At 45.9% G+C, this 7585-nt stretch overlaps 1 pseudogene; it reads left to right on the forward strand.

Annotated features, from left to right (window-relative positions):
* Positions 1–4952: 4952 nt before the first annotated feature.
* LOC108540319 (melanoma-associated antigen C2-like) lies at positions 4953–6079 on the forward strand (annotated as a pseudogene).
* Positions 6080–7585: the final 1506 nt, after the last annotated feature.

The raw sequence follows: 7585 nt of genomic DNA on the forward strand, positions 1-7585 counted from the left end.
GTGTCAATTAGTTCAACCCTTATGGAAAATAGTCTGTCAAATTCTCAAAGACCTAGAGACAGAAATAGCATTCAGTTGAGCCAGCAAACCAATTACTGGGTATATATTTAAAGGAGTATAAATGGTTCTATTATTAAGACTTATGCAAGTGTATGTTCAATGAGGCACTATTCACAATAGCAAAGACATGGAATCAACCTAAATGCCCATCAATGATAGACTGGATAAAGAAAAGGTGGTATATATACACTGTGGAATACTATGCAGCCATAAAAAGGAATGAGATCAGGTGTTTTGCAGGAAAATAGATGAAGCTGGAGGCCATTATCCTTGGCAAAGTAACAGAGGAGCAGAAAACCAAATGTCAAATGTTCTCACTTATAAGTGGGAGCTAAACATTGAGAACACACGGACACATAGAGGGGAACAATGCACACTACGGCCTACCAGAGGACAGAGGGTGGGAGGAGGGAGAGGGTCAGGAAAAATAACTAATGGATATTGGCTTAATACCTGGGTGACGAAATAATACATATAACACACCTTCATGACAGACATTTACATACGTCAAAAGCCTGCACATCTTGCACATGTATCATGAACTTAAACTAAGAGTTTAAAAAAATGTGGTTATTAATGCTGGTCCTAATCCCATATAATGGGAGTCATTATAAAAAGGGGAAATTTGGACACCGTGCTATGAGTAGAGGGATAACCATGTGAACATACACGGAGTGAAGACAGCCATCTACAAGGCAGGGAGAGAGCCTGGAAAACATCCTGCCCTCACAGCCCTCAGCACCAAACAACCTTGTGTACACTTTGCTCTTGGACCACCAGACTCCAAAACTGTGAGAAAGTCACAAAACTCTGGAAATCCAATCGTGAGAAAAAAGAAAACCAAATATAAAATGGGCAAGATAATCTGAAAAGTTATGCCAGCAAAGAATATATAGGAATGGAAAATAAGTACATAACACTGTTGAATGTCCTATGTCATTATAGATACGCAAATTAAAACAACTAGGAGATAGCACTCTACCCCTAGGAAAATGGCTGACATCCCAAACATGCAACATCAAATGTCGACATGTGTGTTGAGCAACAGGAGCTTTCAGTCGTTGTTTGGGATAGACCTGGAGGTATCATGAAAGCCTATTGCTAAGTGAAAGAAGAAAATTCTAAAAAGGCTACATAATGTATGATTTCAATCATACCATATTCTGGAACAGGCAACAAAGAATATGCTAAAAATATTACTGGTTTCCAGGGGCTGAGTGTTGGGGTTGGTGCACAGGGGATTGATAATTAGGTGGAACACAGAGGAGGTCTAGGATGGTAAAACAATCTGTGTAATACTATAATGATGAATACTTGCCATTACACCCTTATCAAAATATACACTATCCTCGGCGTTAAGAGTGAGTCCTGACGTAAACCATGGACTTAATAATGAGGTAATACAAGTCCATCAGTTGTAGCAAACATGTCATAATAATACAAAATATAAATAAAAAGAGACACTTTGTGTGTGTGTGCAGCAAGCAGGGCAGGGTGGGTGGTGTAGCTATGTAGGAACTCTAATTCTGATGAGGTTTTCTCTTTGTATTTTGTATTAGCAATGTTCTAAAATGAAGTTTATTCATCTATAAAAGATGCAAATGATTTGAATAGACACTTCATTAAGGGGTATACCAATGGGAAAAAAAGCACATAAAAGATGACAAATTTCATATGTCATTAGGGAGATGCAAACAAAACCACAAAGAAGATTCCAATACATGTTTATGAGAATGGCTAAAACCTGAAAATCTAAAATACTCAATGTAAGAGAGGATATACAATAACAGAAATTCTCATTCCTTGATAGTTGTGATAAAAAAAGAGTACAGGCACACTTTTAAGTCAGTATCTTACAAACCTAGTCATATGACAAATTGGAAAAGTTAAAACTACAGGAACTAACAACAGAAGAGAGTTGCTAGTGTAGCAGGATGAGCCGCAGACAAAACGTCTCAGACACCAAGTTGTAGAAGGAAGGGCTTTATTCAGCTGGGAGCATCGGCAAGCTACTGCCTTAAAATCCGAGCTCCCCAAGTGCACAATTTCTGCCCCTTTTAAGCGCTCATCACACTAAAGATTTCACATGAAAGCGTCGTGATTGAGCAAGCAGGGGGTACGTGACAGGGGCTGCATGCACCGGTGGTCAGAGAGAAAGAGAACAGGGCAGGGAGTTTCACAGTGTCCTATACAATGTCTGGAATCTATGAATAACATCGGTTTCTAAGTTATGAGTTGATTTTTAACTACTGGGTTTAGGCCAGGCAGGCCCAGGCCTGGTTTCGGGCCTGGTGCGGGGCTGCCTGTCTTTGGTTTTACTTCCTTGTTTTTTTCTTAAAATAGGTACTGAGTATAAAACAATATAAAACAATATGAGAGGGTCTCTCTCTTTCCTCACTAGGAGCTTAGTAGAGTGCAGTGATTGACTTCAAACGGGATGCACAGGAGAATTTTAGGCAGGTGGAACCGGTCAGTATGATACTTGGTTGGTAGATATGGGAGTACGTGCATTTTCCAAAACACATATAACTTCACATTCTAGTTAAATCTGATGTGTGTATTTAAAACGATAATCACATACTGGTTTTTAAAAGGAACATGGGCTGCTGAAAAGACAACGGTGTTTTCAGGAACAAGGATAGGAAAAAAAGCAACAATAAGGAAGCCTTTAACATAGGCTATGGGAGAGGTGATGCTAACTTCACACTCAGCAGTAGTTAAAGTGGAAACGCTTGGAATGCATCTTAGCGGCTGAAGGAACAAATGTTGCTGTCTGGACAGGAGAGGGAGGGAGTGGAGGCCCCGTAAGAACTAATACCTTGAGGGAGACTGAGGGGCTTTCCTACCCCATTTCAGACAGGGGCAGTGGAGCCCTGTGTTGGGCATGGGAGGTCTTATACCACTGTGGGTGGATGGGATTCTCCCTCTCTTGCACCTTGCAGGTCTCAGGGATGGGAGGGGCTTGTTCGGAGGTGAAAGACTCAGATGCACAGAGACAGGCAGCCCAGGCCGTTTCAGGAGTCCAGGCACAGCCTCTCAGGAAGGCAGGAAGGGAACACCCATGACTGGTAGTGCCCCCTGTCCTGTCCCTGTGCCTGCTGCCAGCTCTGGAGGAGCCCATCAGGGTCCCCAGATTTACAACTTTCTGACTTCCACTTTGGGAGTCGGCTGGAGGGGAGGTTTTCTCTGAGCAGAGCAGCTTCAGTTAAGCAGAGGGAGAAGCCCCAGGACTGGCCAATAATCAAGAAGAGAAATCTGTGGAAGGACGATGACCTCCTACCAGGGAGGGGACGCCGAGGCTGCAAAGAGACACTCCTTGCTGTCAGCCCTGGAAAAAGGGGCGGGAGGAGGGTGTCAAGGACTGGGGAGGTGAGAAGGTAGAGGTCAGCAAAGCTTAGGGAGTGAGCAGGAAGGGGTGGAGGGCGACCAGAAAGTGGTCAGGAAAGGGTGGAAGGAGACTGACATGACACGTGCCGGTTGGCTCCTCCGCAGAGAGGAGGCCCCACCCCTCGCTGCCCCTGCTGTCAGCTCTGGTCAAGCCCCGCAGGGTTCCTGGATGTGCTTTCCCGACTTGCACCCTGGGAGTCTGAAGGACCTGAGGCACTTTGTGAGGACGCTCGTCTCAGTTCAGCAGAGGGAAGTCTTAGACCTGGCCAATCCTCAAGGTAAGGGCCCTGAGGAAGAACTGAGGGACCTCCCACCACAGAGAGAAGAAACCCTGGCAGGTGTTCTGCCCCTGCCGTCGAACCTGTAGGTCCCAGACAGGAAAATGGCTGCCGGGGGCTGAGGGGTCCTCATGATAGAAGAAGGGAGGAGGTGCCGGCCCTCTAGGGAATAAATAGGAAGACTTTGAGGGAGACTCGGGGAACTCCCACCTCAGAGGACGGATTCCCGGAGACTCCCACCCTGCTCCTCAAATCGACCCTCTTAGAGCGCCCCAGTCAGCTCAGACTGAGCCGCAGCCCTCTCATTTCTAGGTGAAAGGTGGAGGGGAGGGGAGGCCTTGGTCTGGGGTCCTGTGGCAAGTCAGCAGGGGAACTACTTCTGGTTGGCAGAGGGAAGATTCCGAGACCCTGCTGGGGACAAGAGTGAGGACGGAGGAGTGACAAGTGCACCAGAACAGGCGTGAGGCTATCCCAACCGCCCCTGTGGGAGAGTGCTGGGAAGTGGCTGCCACCGCACCACCTCCCACTGCTCTCAGGGATGTGGAGTTTGCTCTGAGGTTTTGCCTCAGACCAGCAGAGTGGTGGGGGTCTGGCCCTGTCTGAGAAGCTGTGAGGTTGCTAATTAAATTCCCAGGGGGCCAAGCAGCCCAGAACTATGGAGCTCTGCGATTCTGGCCAGCCCCTGTCAGCCCTGGGAGGTCCAAGGCTCTGTTTGCAGTCTTTAGCCTGAGGGGCTCCCTCCCTCACTTCCTCTTGCAGGTGCTCCAGGAACCAGGATGTGAAGACCTGGGTCTGAGTTGCACTTCCTAAAGTCAGCAGAGCAGGGGAGGCCCAGGCAGTGCCAGGAGTCAAGGTGAGTGCACACCCTGACTTTGTAACAAAGGCTCTACCCCCACAAACAGAGAAGACTCCTCAGCACCCGGCCCTACCCACCCACTGTCATTCCTGGTGCCTCAGGCTCTGCCTGCCAACTGTGCCCTGAGGTGCTTTCTCACATCCTCTTACAGGTGCCCAGGGGACAATCTCTCTAGGAAGAGAGGCGACCTGTGAGGCCCTAGAACATCACCTTAAGAGAAGAGGAGCTGTAGGTCTGCCTTTGGCTGAGCCATCATGGGTGAGTTTATCAGCTAAGGTCACTCACAGTGTCACTCTCTTCCACAGGCCTGTTGGATCCCATCATCCATATCCCTGTTGATACGTTTACCTGCTGTTCCTGAAGAAGTCGTTATGCCTCTCTTTTCAAGTGTTCCGTTCCCCAACTTTGAGGAGGACTCCCAGTACCCAGTTGTGAGAGAGGATTGGATAGATGCACAGGATCCCACAGATGAGGAAGAGGAGGAAGCCTCCATTTCCTCTTCCACTTTCTACTTAGTATTTTCCTCCTCTTCCTCCTCCTCATCCTCGTCTCTGATTCTTGGTGGTCCTGAGGAGGATGAGGTGCACTCTGCTGGGATGTCAAGTCTTCTTCAGAGCACTCCCAAGAGTCCTCCACAGGGTCTTTCCCAATGTCCTCCCCAGAATCCTCTGAGCTCCTGCTCGTCTTGTTTCATGAAGCCCAATGAATGAAGAGTCCAGCAGCCAAAAAGAGGAGGATGCCAGTACCTGTCCTGGCCTGCCAGAGAGTGAGTTCTTTTTTCACATATGCACTAGATGAAAAGGTGGCCGAGTTCCTGCTCCTCAAATATCAAACAAAGGAGCCTATAACAGAGTCAGAGATGCTGACAATTGTCATCACCAAGTACAAAGACTACTTTCCTATGATACTCGAGAAAGCCGGTGAGTTCATAAAGCTTCTTTTTGGCCTTGCCCTGACAGAAGTGGGCCCTGACCACTTCTATGTGTTTGCAAACACAGTAGACCTCACCGATGAGGGTAGTGATGACAAGGGCAGGTCCAAGAACTGCCTCCTGATTCTTATTCTGAGTATGATCTTCATAAAGGGCAGCTGTGCCTCTGAGAAGGTCATCTGGGAAGTGCTGTAGGCAATAGGGGTATATGCTGGGAGGGAGCATTTCGTCTATGGGGAGCCCAGGGAGCTCCTCATTAAAGTTTGGGTGCAGGAACATTACCTGGAGTATCGGGAGGTGCCCAACAGTTCTCCTCCACGTTATGAATTCCTGTGGGGTCCAAGAGCCCATTCAGAAAGCACCAAGAAGAAAGTACTAGAGGTTTTGGCCAAGCTAAACAATAGTATCCCTATTTCCTTTCCATGCTGGTACAAAGATGCTTTGAAAGATGTGGGAGAGAGAGCCCAGGCCATAATTTCCACCGCAGATGATGCCACTGCCACGCCCAGTGCAAGCTTCAGTTTCATGTCCAGCAACTTCTCCTGTCCTGAGAGAAGTCTAGGGTAGTTTCTTCCCTTTGTGTTTGAAGAAGGCAGTTGAGGTTCTACATAGTGGAGGGCCCAGGTGGGGCTGGAGATAAAACAGTGTTCTCTGCATTTCTGTTTCATGTGGGTGGTTTACCTGTTTTTCTTTTGGTTATTTTCAAATGCTTTTACTTTAGTAGCAGGTTTAATTGGTTTCAGAATCTCAATTTATGAATATTACTTACACATGTCTTGCCATTTGTCTGACTTAAAAGTAAGAATTTTATATTTTGTTAAAAAATTGGGAAAACCTTCTCTCTTATTTTGTGATCTGTAACAGGATAGTGTGGTATTATAATAGGAATTTTCTTTAAAATGTGAAAGTACTCTGCAGTTCAGTAGTTGAACAAAATAAAGGATGGCTAATATTTGCATCTCCTCATACCCTTTATTCTCTTACTCTTAAAAATTAAATATGTATACCTTGCCTGGCTTGGCATATTCAAAAAAGTAGCAGAAATTAACTCTGAATACAAGAAGGCCCCACTGACTCCTTTATTTGCTGAACATTATTTAAGCATATGCTTTGGGAAGGCACTCTTCATAGTAGGGATAGTGTGAAAAGCATGACTTACCCCTACTCATAAAACAGGAGATTATTGGAGCAGAAGCCATATCAAGAAGGTGGTAAGATGTTCTTTACAATTTAAAGAACAACTTAAAAAAGGACTGAGGAGGTTAGACTCTCGTGTGAGCCTTCGAGTATAAAGGTCCTGAGCTAAGGCAGCTTGGGATTTTGGAAAACTGCAGTTGCTTCTGTGGGAACGGATTGTTATGAAGCTGGGTGTTGGCAACAACCCGGACTCTCAGAAGGTGAGAGAAAAACCTGGAATGGAAAACTGCTTTGAGCAGTTCCTTCTGGCTGGAGGATGAGGCAGAGAGGAGTCTCCACATAGGGAAGTAATGGAAGGTGTCCTGCAGCTCTCTTACTGGTGAGCTTGAACACAGTGCGAGAACTAGGTGATTGATACTCATCACCTGCAAGGGTTTCCTGAGAAATAGAACGATAATCCCTTGAAGTGCTTCCCAGAACACTCTAGGCTGGCACTCAACTTCCCTGGCCTAGGAGAGCCAGAGACCACTTCATGGAAAGGACATTTAATTAGGTTATTTTGAATATAAGTTGGTCAACTCTAAGCAAGGGCTATTTTTAGTGGGGGACAAATAAAAGTAGTGGTTTGGATGGACGAGCATTGGGGAAGGTGAAAAGGAGTTGGTCCTTGACTTAAATTCTAGGATCATTGAGTTGCATTCCACCTTGGGAATTCTTCCCTTACCCAAATTATACAATATATCGTTTCAGAAAGAAAACGTGATGAGTTTTATTTATGAAGCCGAATTTTTAGTTGCGTTGGTACTCCATGACATATTCAACTACATATGCTGAAATGTTTTGAATAACAAAAACAGCTGAATTTTCACAAAAGACAGTGGTAGCCTTTGGGGTTATAATCATATTGATAACAACTGCCATTTGTTAAATTTCCAA

Source organism: Rhinopithecus bieti, unplaced genomic scaffold (assembly GCF_001698545.2).
Source record: "Rhinopithecus bieti isolate Rb0 unplaced genomic scaffold, ASM169854v2 scaffold_19466, whole genome shotgun sequence".
Classification (NCBI taxonomy): domain Eukaryota; kingdom Metazoa; phylum Chordata; class Mammalia; order Primates; family Cercopithecidae; genus Rhinopithecus; species Rhinopithecus bieti.